We start from the raw sequence: 13295 nt of genomic DNA, 5'->3' as shown, positions 1-13295 counted from the left end.
AGTTTATTGTAAATTTTATAAAATTGATAATATGATGTCATTAATGTTGTTCGAAATATTTATGGAGTATACAATGAAACCTCTCTAAAATAATTAAGGTAAATCAGATCTAAGATTCTAAAATACAAATTATTTTATTTTGGTCATTTAATTTTTTTTTAATTTAGTCACTCTCATTAAAATAATTGTTCAAACTTCAAACTAATAACTCTCGTCAAAATAAAATTGTTTTGATTAACCGATTGCTAACATGATACATTAACCGATTGTTAACATGATACATTAACCAATTAGTCTAAACTATTTTTTAACATGATACATTAACATGATACATTAACCGATTGAGTGACAACACGTGACTTTTTTGTTAACTTTTATCTAAAGCTTAGGACCTTTCTATAATTAGTCTAAACTATTTTTTAAAAATTAAATTAAATTAAAAACATAAAATTAAGATATAAAGAGGATTTTTTACGGAATCCAAAAATATTATCACCATCAACTTCAACTTTAACATCACTACTCTTCGCAAACCTTCCTTCGATCCTCAGCCGCACCTTTGCGTAGGCTTTCCTTGACACGTAATGTATTGTCTTCTCGAATTTTATGCTATTTCTCTTCTCTTTTTACCTTACTAGTCTCTCTTCTCTATCCGTCCATGAAGGCTGCATCGTCTGGTTGGTCGTCTTCGTCACTTTCATGCACGGGATTGATATGTTCGTCATCGTACTACCACTATCTGGTACCACTTAAACATCCAAAGAGACGATGGTATTTGCAAAAACAATAAATGAAGGATTCAAGCTTTAATTATGGAAGAACCAACTCAATCAAGTAGTAGCTTTTACTTGCTTACATTGTGGCTAAGACTGTGAGGGTTGTAGTTGTAGTAATAAGGGAAAGATTTAGGTGAAGTGAAGTCCATGTTGTAGCAGTGATCGGTGACCATCGGAGCTTGGATGGTGTTTCTTAGGATAGGGACAACTCCATTAGTTCCAAAGTTGTTTTGCTCTTGGTCTTTGGTTTCCATTTTTGGATCTACATGCCTGTAATCCAAATCTAGATACTGATCCATCTCGAAAAACACGTACTGCTTTATGTTCACGTCTGAGCATTCATGAACTTTATGTTAGAATCGTAAAATAATATATTATATAAAACTTAACAAACCATAAATTAGGATCTGTCATGTCAAATCATAAAGAACAAATCAAGAACAAAATTAGATGCGGAAGCATACCTGAATTCATCGATTTCTTGAAATCTATTGCGGTTTTGATCTTCCAAATTAGCACATAAGTAATTTAGAGAAGTTGACTCTTTTTTTTCTAAAGATGTGATATTAGAAAAGTTATCTTATGTGTAATTTGGGGACCATAACCCTAATATATAACTTTTGCATATTAACCCTAATTTCTAATCAATCCATCATTAATTAGAAATTAGTTAGTAGAGTATCTACACATATTTGACCCATATTTTATTTAATAATTAAAGCACAATAAACCTTAACCAAATTAGGTCACTTTTAATTTGGGCTAACCTATTATGATAGTAAATAACAACATGTAATTAACCTTATTATATATGTGATGTCCATATTTTTCAATAATCTCCTACTTGGACCACATATATTAATTACTCTATAATTACATGTTATTATATAAAATTATGAGCTTAAAACTTTACTATCATATCCAAAAAAGTATTCCGAACAATTTCATCCATTAATTATGTTAACATAGAACTAATGCGACTTTCGTTACATATATCGTAACTAAATCCATCTCTGGTCAGGTATATTAACACAACCAAATGACATAGATCAAGTATGGATGTGTGGCATGGAAATTACATGCAATATGATCTAAACATGTCTATTTCCAATTGGGCCTCCTTAAACCTTAGTGAGATCAAACCTTACCAAAATCATAGTGTGAATAAACCAAATAAACTTTATATCTGTAGAAAATAAACTTAATATTCGTAAACTAAAATAACTAAAAATGTGTATATAACATAAAATCATTAAAAAGTACAAACTCCTACTAAAACCAAATATCCTCAAATGACATGACACCCACATGAGCAGTGTGCTTATGTAAAACCTTGGGCTGTAGTCCCTTAATAAACAGATCCACAATCATGGAGTTTGTCCCAATATACTTTGTAGGCACCTAACCACTCTGATATTTTACTTTAACAACTAGGAACTTAAAGTCTATGTGTTTTGACTTTGATGTGCTCTTATTGTTATTGGAATAAAGGACTACCAATTATTGTCACAATTTGCACCCTAGTGAAAAAAATTTTCATCAATATTCCGTCAAAATCAAAATTTGTATACTTGATGATCTCTAACTTATTAGACCTCCGATATGTGAGCATACAATCTTTTGTTCTCTAAAGATACCTCATAATCCTCTTGGATGTTATCCAATGGTTCAAACTAAGGTTGCTTAAATATATGCCTAACATTCCAGCAATGTACACAATATTCAAATGTGTACAAACCTAAACATACATTAGACTCCTCACTTTTGAGATAGAGGGAATCTTATGCATTTCCTTAATCTCAAAAGCATTCTTGGTGTGTTGGTCGAGACTTAACTTATTATTGACAAGAAGTATGTCATTAACATATAAAACAAAATACAAAATCTTACCCCCACTGAACTTGTGGTATATACAATTATCTACCAAATTCATATCTAAACCAAATGAGATAATCATTTGGTAAAATTTGTAATACTATTGACGAGAAGTTTACTTAAGCCTATAGATGAAGTTCTTTAATTTGCAAATCATTAACTTTGCATCATCAGACACAAAGTTTTCTAGTTGCACCATATAAATGTATGATCAATGTTACCATTAAGAAACTATTAACTTGACATTCATCTAATGGAGTTTAAGGTCAAAATATTCCACTAAAGCCATTATAACCCTTTTTTCTAGTGGAAATTTTTAATGACATTCGTTCTTAAGGTTGTTGAGTTTGTTCTTCTAGAACAATTACCTTATCTTGAATAGGGAGTCATTCAACATTGTCTTATTAAGGTTCTGGTTTCACTTCTTGATCAATGATATGTATGAGAACCTAAACATCATAAAAAAATTCCTCCTCAAAAGCAATGTCTTTAACCTTGTTTCTCCCTCCAAACTCAACATCCTTAAAAAAAAAGTTGCAATTCTCGTCTCAAAAATATTCCTCATTGTGGGATCATAAAACTCATAACCCTTAGATTGCTCAAAATAATCAATAAAGTAGTTGCTTACTATTTTGGAGTCCAATTTCTTTTCATGTAGCCTATAGGGCCTTGCTTCAGTTGGACATCCCCAAATGTAAAAGTGCTTTAGGCTAGGCTTTCAACCTGTCCAAAGCTCATGAGGTGTTTTTGCAACTGCTTTAGTGATTGCCTTTAGAGGCACTGGCCAGATGAGCACTTTCAGACTTATCATGTTTCACCTTTATTCCTTTTACACACAATAAGAAATGAGCTCATTTAGAGTCCATTTCTCCTATTAACAGATGTAACTAATTTTAAATTGGTTAAACTATGCAGGAAGAGATACCAAAACCATAAGAACAATCAATTCCTCAAAAACCTCGATCTTAAGTGCCTTAAATCTTGAGGCAACATGAAACATCTCCATAATGTACTCCCCACATGTTTCCTTGACCCTTATACTTCATAGACATCAAAGAAGTCAGAAGTGGTGTCTTATCAACCTCATTACTTTTAGCAAAATGTTTTTCAATTTCGTCAAGGAAACACTTGGCCTGAGTAATCTTTCCAGATTCTGTGCCCCTAAAGGCTTCTGGAATGCAGTGAGTCATTATCATTAAAATCATGCGATTTGAATGTTCTCACCTCTCAAAATCCCTTTTGGCATCAAGGATGCTTTTCGCAATGAGATGTGCAGGTTGTTCTTCCCTTAGTGCAAGGTCTATGTCCATACAACCAAGCACTATAAGTAAATGCCTTTTCCATTCCTTGAAATTAATCCCATTAAGCATGGGTATATAAGAGATGTTAGCAGATATTATGGTAGCAGAAGATGAGCTACCTGAACATAGAACAAAAACAAATAAAAATAAGCTCACATCAATATTAATAAGTAAACAATAAATTCAAGATAATGACTAATCCCATCTCAAGTTACCAAACAAACACAACATTAATATAAAGTCTTTGGACAGTAATATTACCAGTAAATGATACTCTTGTTGCAACAATCAAATATTGACAATAAATTATGTCAAACAATGATTTAATCTTTGGATTAACTTATTGTTCACATAAATTACCTTATAATTGTCACACATTTATCACCACGGATGTCGTTGAAATTCTGTCAAATATTAACTTTCCTTTGGGTCAATTAATAAACGTATGAATCATAAAATATATAATCATCTTGATATTTTAAATAAACTAATCTACACAAAAGAGGTCATTTTGGCGGCATTTTGTTTCAACTAATCTATTTGAAATATTATACATCCTCAATTAAAAACTAAAGCCAAAATCTGAATTTATTTGTTTCAAAATATTTTTCTTAATTTAATCTTTCAATCAAATTAAAAGATAATAGTATATATATGCATATATATTTATCCCAAAACAACATACAATGATGTTGGCAAATATAATAATAGTTGAATAAATCATAAGCATCCTCACATAAGACTTTAAATTTAAAACAAAATAATTTGAATAAAGATAAACCTCATCTTAAGATATCGGTCACTCTATTAATATTTCATCTGTGGACAAAATATTAACTTGTGAGTGATATCTTGGTGCAATAATCAAACATTGACAATAAGAACATGTTGAACCATAAATCTTCCTTTGGGCCAATTTATTGTTCACTTGTAAAACCGAATAATTGTCACATGTTTATTACCATAGTTGCACATGTAATATTATTAACCTTCATTTGGGCTGATCAATATTAACATAACTTAAGTTACATGCACACAACCTTTTATATTTTAAAACAAAATAATTTATACAAAAAATATCACTTTGGCGACTTATTGCTTCAATTAAGCTATTTTAAAAAATATATATAATCAATATTTGAATTTAAAATTTACCCAATAGTCAAAGGTGAAAACTAAAATTTCTGATTGCACTATAGTTCCGAAATAGCCCAAAATAAGGTTGTCTTAATAGTGCAATTAAAAAACCAAAAATCTTTATCTTTGATTGATTTTTTTTAACCATATATGTCAAAACCAAATTCAACCAAAGTTTATAACCATACCGTTAAAACCAATATCAATTCATGCAAAATAAAATCATGCATTATTCCCTTAATTTATTATTAAGTGAGTTAGCATAAAAAAACCTTTATATGCATGAATACTTATAAAAATTTTGTAACCACCAAATATATATATTTTAATAATAGCATAAATCCATAAATCATTTACTACTTTTCGTCCAAAAGCATATAAAATTTAAAATCATTATATTAAAATTTTCAAAATCAAAATCAAAATCAAAATCATAATAATAGACATATATCACAATTTATACAATAAATCATATCATCAGTATTTAAACAAATATCTGGAACTATAAAATGACAAAACCATATATTGATGATTAGAAAAGTTAGCTCTCTCTTTTCTAAAGATGAGATATTAGAAAAGTTATCTTATGTGTAATTTGGGGACCATAACCCTAATATATAACTTTTTTACATTAACACTAATTTCTAATCAGCCCATCATTAATTAGAAATTAGTTAATAGAGTATCTACACATATTTGATCCATACTTTATTTAATAATTAAAGCACAATAAACCTAAACCAAATTAGATCACTTTTAGTTTGGGCTAACCTATTATGATAGTAAATAATAACATGTAATTAACCTTATTATATATATGATGTCCATATTTTCCAACACTTTATGGTTTGGGTCGAGAAGTAGCGACAAAGTCACCTCTGCTTCTTCTCTATTGTTGTCTATATCTCCATCAACGTCGAAGAAGTACTGGTCATCTAGGAAGTTAAACATTGTGACGGGCTTGACGAAATCGTTGAAGTTGAAGTTGACAACTATAATATGTATGAATTCGGTAAAAAGCCTTTTATATTTTAATTTTATGTTTTTAATTTAAATCTTTTAAAAAACAAAGTGTTTTAGATTAATTAGAGAGAGGTCTTCAGCATTAATCAAAAGTCAATAAAAAAGTGTCACATGTCATCACTCAATAGGTTAATGTGTCACATTAGCAATCTGTTAGTGGAAAACATATTATTTTAACAAGAGTGACTAGTTCGAACAATTATTTTAATAGGAGTGGTTAAATTGAAAAAAAAATAGAGTGATCAAAATAAGATAAACCATATTTTAGAGTGACATTAAGTTTCGTTTACCCTAATAATTATTCTCTATAACATTATTTTATTATAATAGTTAAGTTTATTGTAAAACTGATTTTTATATTTTATTTTTATCTTTTACAATAACTTTTTCACCTATAATAGCAACAACTATAAACTACGAAGTACACTATTTATTAAATTAACTCTTTATAACAGTGATGCCTTGTTGAACGAATTGAGCTGTGTACTCATACAGGACGGAAAAACGGTAGCTTATGCCTCTCGCCAGTTGAAATCACATGAAATAAATTATCCAACGCATGACATTGAGTTAGTTGTAGTCATTTTTACTTTAAAATTTTGACGACATTACCTATACGGTGAAAAATGTCATATTTAAACTGATCATAAAAACCTAAAATACTTGATGACTCAGAAAGAGTTAAATCTTCGTCAGCACAGATGGCTTGAATTGTTGAAAGACTATGATTTGATTATCTACTATCATCTTGGTAAAGCAAACGTGGTTGTTGATACTTTGAGACGTAAGTTTTTATTTGCTTTAAAAGCACTGAATACTCGATTGACTTTGGAGCGCGACGATTCTATTCTGGTTTAATTAAGAGTTAGACCGACTTTTCTTTAGCATATTTCAAAGTTGCAGAAAAATTATTCCAAGTTGAATTTGAAGTGTGAATTGATTGAAACTGGTCAGACTACAGAGTTCAGTATTGATCATCACAATAATTTGTATTTCAAATGTCGTTTGTGTATTCCGAATGATACATCATTAGAATGAGATATTTTGAGTGAAGCTCATAGCAGTTCCTATTCGGTTCATCTTGGTAGTACATGTAACTCCCTGAATTTTTGAACTGTTGCTTGTTAGTTTCTGGTAATAATTAAGTATTTGTTCTAGTGGTTAAGTGTTCTGTTGTGTGATTGAGGTTAGGGGTTTAAGTCTCGTTTTTATAAAATTTCATTATTTTTTGGTTCAACTCTTATCTTTGAACATTTGACTTAAGTTTATTTCTACGTTAATTTATGTCAAGAATGAGTTTGCTGGTTCGATGGTTAAGTTTTGTATGGTATTGAGTCCTGTGTTTGAGTCTCTGCGTATGCAATAAGGAAATATTTTTATGCTACTTGGTAAAATTTTAGTTATAATTTTTCCTGAATTAAATAGTTTTTTTAAACAAAGCGTTCTTTTCCTTTCTTCTTCATACTGTACTTCCTTTTTCTTCTCCTTCTTTTCTTTTTCTTTTTGATTGCTTCTTTAAATTTTTATTGGGTCGAATGGGAGTTCTACGTTGCTCATCGTGTCGATTGGAAGGTTATTGTGTAATTTTTTTCGTGATTCTCTTCTATTTTAGCGAGTCTTCATTTGTTATCGTTCTGTAATAGCCCGATTTTCAGTGTTGACGGAGCAGTGGTTTCAGGATCATAAATTTCTGTTGTGTCGACTCATAATTATTATTTTTAGAATATTTATAGAGTTATTAAAGTCGTATTAAAATTTTGTTTGAAAATATTAACGTTTAGATAGTTAATTAAAGAAAAAAGGACTAAATTGTAAAAGGTGAAAAATATAGTAATTATAGTAATTAAGTGATCAGATGATTTAAATGATAAATGAGGGAGGACTTATGAAACAATTATGCCTTAATTAGAATACGACAATTAAATGGAAAATAATAAAATAGTGTGAATTAGATGGCAATTTTGTAAATAAATGGAAGTTTAATTAACATTAAGTTAAATTAAAAGATTGAAAAACAAAATTCATTTCATTATCTTCTTCATAAGGCTGAATGCCATAGCTAAGGTTGGGAGAAAGCGTTGGTTTGCTTATTTCTTTGCATGTAAGTCCATTTTGATTCCGTTTTTTGTAATTTTTATATTTTTTATATCATTGCAATTAGTTCCAGCTAGGTCATACCTCTGTTTTTAATTCTATTAAAATTTTTTGAAGTTGCCATTGATGAATATTAAATTTTTTTATGAATACCATGTATATGGAGCTTTGATTATGTTATTTGATGAATTTGTAAAGTAATTTTTATTAGATTTTGATTTTAGGATTAAATTGTGAAATTGCCAAAATATTAGGGTTTAATAGTGAATTATATGTTTGTTAAGGGCTGATTGAGGACCTAGTAAGTTTGAATAAAATATTAAGTTGAAATTTAAGGTTAAGGGATTAAATTTCAAAATTGTAAAAGTTTGGGGTAAATGTATAATTTTGAAAAATAAAAGGGTATTAATTATAAAATGGTTTGGAAATGAAATATATGTTGATAAATAAAGAATTTTACATTTTAGATTAAGATCCCGTAGATACTCGTGGAAAAGGAAAAATTATGAATAGTCTTTGAACTTCTGCAACTCCTAGAATTTGGTCCAGGTAAGTTCGTATGGTTTAGAATTTAATATCGAAATGAATTAATGAGTAGTCTAACATGTTAAATTTTATATAATTAGTCTTAATTGTTGATGATGAATGGTAATTTGAGGTTTAATATTAAACTTGATCCTCGGTTTGATTTGAACGCAGGATAGAGTACAATTGGATTAGCTCTTATGAACATTGGTGTGATGGATGGATTGACTTGAGTGAGCATTTGGTGTGTTTGGTTGGACTGATAATGTACTTCTATCCGTAAGTCATTCTTTGAGTTGAAAATCTTGGTAAGTTAAACTGTTGGGTAACTCTAAGGAATTTTCCATATATACTTGAGATTTGAATTGACTAGTTATGAATTACCAATAGGGATTGTGGATGACAGGAAACTTTCATGGTTGTATATTACTTTTTGAAATGTTATATTCATTTAAGTAAGATTTATTGATTTAATACGTTGAACTTACAAAGCTTCATTGAGCTTACTTGTGTTAAACTTTATTCTTATAAATACTCGGAAGGTTTGATGAATTGGATCAGCACTCAAGTCATACTATCCAGCTTAATCCGGTAGCTTTTGAACGTTTACTTCAGATTATATGGCATGTAATAGGTTGAATGATGATACAAATGTCTAGATTTGTAATTAGCTACGTATGAATTTGGTTGTACAAATTGCTTTGGTTGATCTTCTTTTGGTACTTTTGGTATTTTATCAATATGTGATAGCATGTCCATTTGATACTTGTTGGAATCGATAAAAGTGTATGTGATGAATTTGTTGTTAAGTAGCTAAGATATGGTATGTTTGAGTTGGTGATTATAGGTGATATCTTGAATGAATTAATAGGTTGAATTGATGTTATGTTTTGATATAAATTTATGTATACTTGTGGTATCAATGAGGGTACATTGGTTAGGTACAGAATTAGGTTGATTTTGGTATGTTTTTGGCATGATTAAAGTAATTTTGGATAGGTATTTTGATTGGTAAATGGTTTGCTTAGGTTCCAAGTAAGCTTAAAATGGTAAATGTGTTGATTAAAGAACATTTTAGGTCCACACAGCCTGAGACACGGGCGTGTGTCTCAGCCATATGTGACACACGGCCTGACATACGGGTGTGTGAGCTCATTTTGAGGGGTACATGGCCTAGCACACGGACGTGTGGCTTGGCCGTGTGACTCAAGTCAGTGAGTTACACGGGCATAGACACAGGCTGGGGCACGGCCGTATGTCCCTATTTTGAATATCCACGCAGCCTGAGACACAGGCGTGTGTCTTAGCCGTGTGAGTCACACAGCCATGTGACCCTTACAATCCAAATTTTATAATTTTTTCCTAAAATTTCCAAATATTTTCGATTTAGTCTCGGATCGTTTCTATTGTATTTTTAGGGCTTCGAGGGCTCAATTAAGGGACATTATGAATGTATTTGAATGAAATTTCATTATGTTTGTATTAATGTATGATTTGAAGGAGTTACTATTCTGTTTGTCTGGTAATGCTCTGTAACCCTGTTTCAGCGATGGATACGGGTTAAGGGTGTTACACGTTTGTTTTGTCAAAATGGGTTTTCCACTTATTTTACTCAGATTCTCTGTTTAGGCATTTGGTTAGCTTCCTTTTCAGGTGGAGATCTTACTAGAAACGCTTGTCCAACGTGCTAGTTTTGTTTTTTTATTTTACGTGCAATGTGAGTGGGTAAATTTTGGGTTGAGGTTGTGTCGAAAATTTTCGACAAAATTTTGGTTTCTTTATTACTTCTATCGATTTGGTTGAGATTAATTGTGTAATTGGTTGTTGGATTATCATTTTTAGGCCTTGGATTCACCATGGTTACTTATATGTTGAAATCATGTCAGGTGTGTAATGAAAACCAAAATTTTTAAAATTTACGAACATAAAAAAATATGGCTATCGACACCACACGATCGTCTAGCAGGCAGTGTGAGTCACACGGTCATGTGTCAGGTCATGTGACAGGCTATGTAACTCACTGTTTGTGAATTAGGTTTACACGGGCCAAGGACATGGGCGTGTGTCCAGGCCGTGTAACTCACTGTTCGGAATTAGAGTTACACAAGCCAGAGACATGGGCGTGTGTCCAGTCCATGTGGGAAATAATTTGAGTCTTGAGTCACACGGGCGTGTGCTTGGCCGTATGGACCACACGGGCCAGCCACCCAGGCCGTGTGAATCCACATGGGCGTGTGGGAAAGAAAATTAGAATTTTTCCTTCAGGTCATAATCGTTGTTTGAATCGAACATAGCCCTACCGTAAGGTTTATATGATCTTAATTAGACAATGAGACTGTATTCTGATGATTTGTTACTGAATATTCTATTATTTTTAAACATATAGTTGACATAAAATTTGATAAGTAACTGTGATAGTTTTACATGAGCATGATTTGAATTGGAATTGTTGTATGCGCATATCTGATATCAGTTAACCTGCATCTGTATTGGGTTGGGATTGTGAAAAGGAGGAAGTGTGGGCAGTTTAATAATCTACCAAGCTTAGTGGTTAAGCCACAAATTCATATCTGACTTAGCGAGTTATCGCATTCTGATTCGACAAGTTGACTATAATATTTTTAAAAAGTGACACATAGTCACTGTGCGGTGTGTAGGGATGGATGGGTACTTGATACCCTATATGGTGTGTAGGGATGGATGGAGATGGTGTATAACGGTTATGGATAGGAATCTGCATCTATATCTGAATATTTCTATAATTGTATTTGATATATTCTGTTTCTGAATCCAATTATGAGAATTGACTAACTAAAGACGAATTGAAGTCACACCTCTTATTTTACTGTTTAATTGAGAATGTAAGTTACACACTGAGTTGTAAACTCATTAGTTGTTTGTTTGGATTACATGTAACCCACAGGCTTAGGCGGGTCGACGTGGCAGGAGCTTGATCATTCCTCTTTAGTTATTTTATCGTTGCTTTTTATAAATTTACGTTAGTGTGTGTTTGTCTTAGATTACGCTTTGGAATTTAAATTTTATGTTTGATCTAAATAATTACACTGTTTTCGACTGTTGAATTTCAAGTAATTAAAGGTTGGTTTGTTTTAAAATAATTGGATGTAACCTTCAAACTTGGTCTTAACTTCAAGGTCGGGTATGGGGTGTTACAATACAAAATTGTATAATGATTTGAAGCAAATGTATTGGTGGCCAGGTATGAAACACAAAATATCAAAATTTGTGACTAAATGTTTAGTATGCCAACAGGTGGAAGTCGAGCATCAAGTTCTGTCGGGTTTGTTGCAGCCTGTGATAATTCCATAATGGAAATGAGAACGAGTGACAATGGATTTTATCGAGATTACCCTTAACTCTGAAAAAGAAAGATGTTATTTGGGTTGTTGTTGAGAGATTAACAAAATCTGCACAATTATTCTGGTCGGAACGGATTATTCACTCGAGAGATTAGCTAAGTTGTATATCTCTAATATTGCTCGGTTGCATGGTGTGCCAGTATCCATTATTTCTGATCGTGATTCGATATTTACTTCCAGATTTTAGGGTAAACTACACGAAGCTTTAGGTACGAAATTAAATTTTAGTACCGCATTTCATCCCCAGTTAGATGGTCAGTTTGAACAAGTAATTCAGATTCTCGAATATATGTTGAGATGTTATGCTATTGAGTTTGAAGGCAGCTAGGAGAAATTTCTACCATTAGTTGAATTTGCTTATAATAACATCTATTAAACGAGTATCAAAATGGCTCAATATGAGGCTTTGTACGAACAAAAATGTAGAGCTCCGTTGTATTGGTCCGAGTTGAGTGAAAGAAAAAGTGTTGGTATTGATTTGATCCGTGAAACTAAAGATAAAGTTAGAGTTGTTCGTGATTGTTTGAAAGTTGCCTTTGATCGAGAGAAATCATATGCTGAACTGAAACAAAAAGATATCTAATTTCAAGTCTGGGATAAAGTATTTTTAAAGGTCTCACTTTGGAGAAAAATGTTATGGTTCAGCAAAAAAGGGAATCTTAGCCCAAGGTTTATTGGGCCGTATGAAATTGTTAATAGAATTGAGTCTGTAGCATACTATTTGACTTTACCACCGGAGTTAGAAAAGTTTCATAACATTTTCCACATATCAATGTTGCGTTGTTATCGATCAGATCTGTCACATGTGTTATCCATTGATGAAATTGATTTACAGCAAGATTCGTCATACAGTGAAGAGCCAATGAAAATTATGGTTGAGGAAGTGAAAAAACTTCATAACAAAAGAGTTCTATTAGTGAAAATCTTGTGGCACCGTCACGGTATTGAAGAAGCAACATGGGAAATCGAGGAATCTATGAAATCGCTATACCCTAATCTGTTTGCTGGTAAGAATTTTGAGGAAGAAATTTTCATTAAGGGGAGAGTTGTAATAGCCCATTTTTCAGTGGTGTTGAAAACAGTGGTTTTGGGACCACAATTCCAATGCATGGGTTAGAAAATATTATTTATTTAATATCTATGAAGTTATATGAGTGTTGTATTAAAATTTGGTCTGGTAATTT

General features: G+C 31.5%; 1 pseudogene; it reads right to left on the bottom strand.

The window, feature by feature from the left end:
• Window positions 1-431: 431 nt before the first annotated feature.
• Window positions 432-12059, bottom strand: LOC107919236 (zinc finger protein CONSTANS-LIKE 4-like; annotated as a pseudogene).
• Window positions 12060-13295: the final 1236 nt, after the last annotated feature.

This window comes from Gossypium hirsutum, chromosome D13 (genome assembly GCF_007990345.1).
Source record: "Gossypium hirsutum isolate 1008001.06 chromosome D13, Gossypium_hirsutum_v2.1, whole genome shotgun sequence".
In the NCBI taxonomy this organism is placed as follows: domain Eukaryota; kingdom Viridiplantae; phylum Streptophyta; class Magnoliopsida; order Malvales; family Malvaceae; genus Gossypium; species Gossypium hirsutum.
This window is presented reverse-complemented; position numbering and strand designations above follow the sequence as displayed.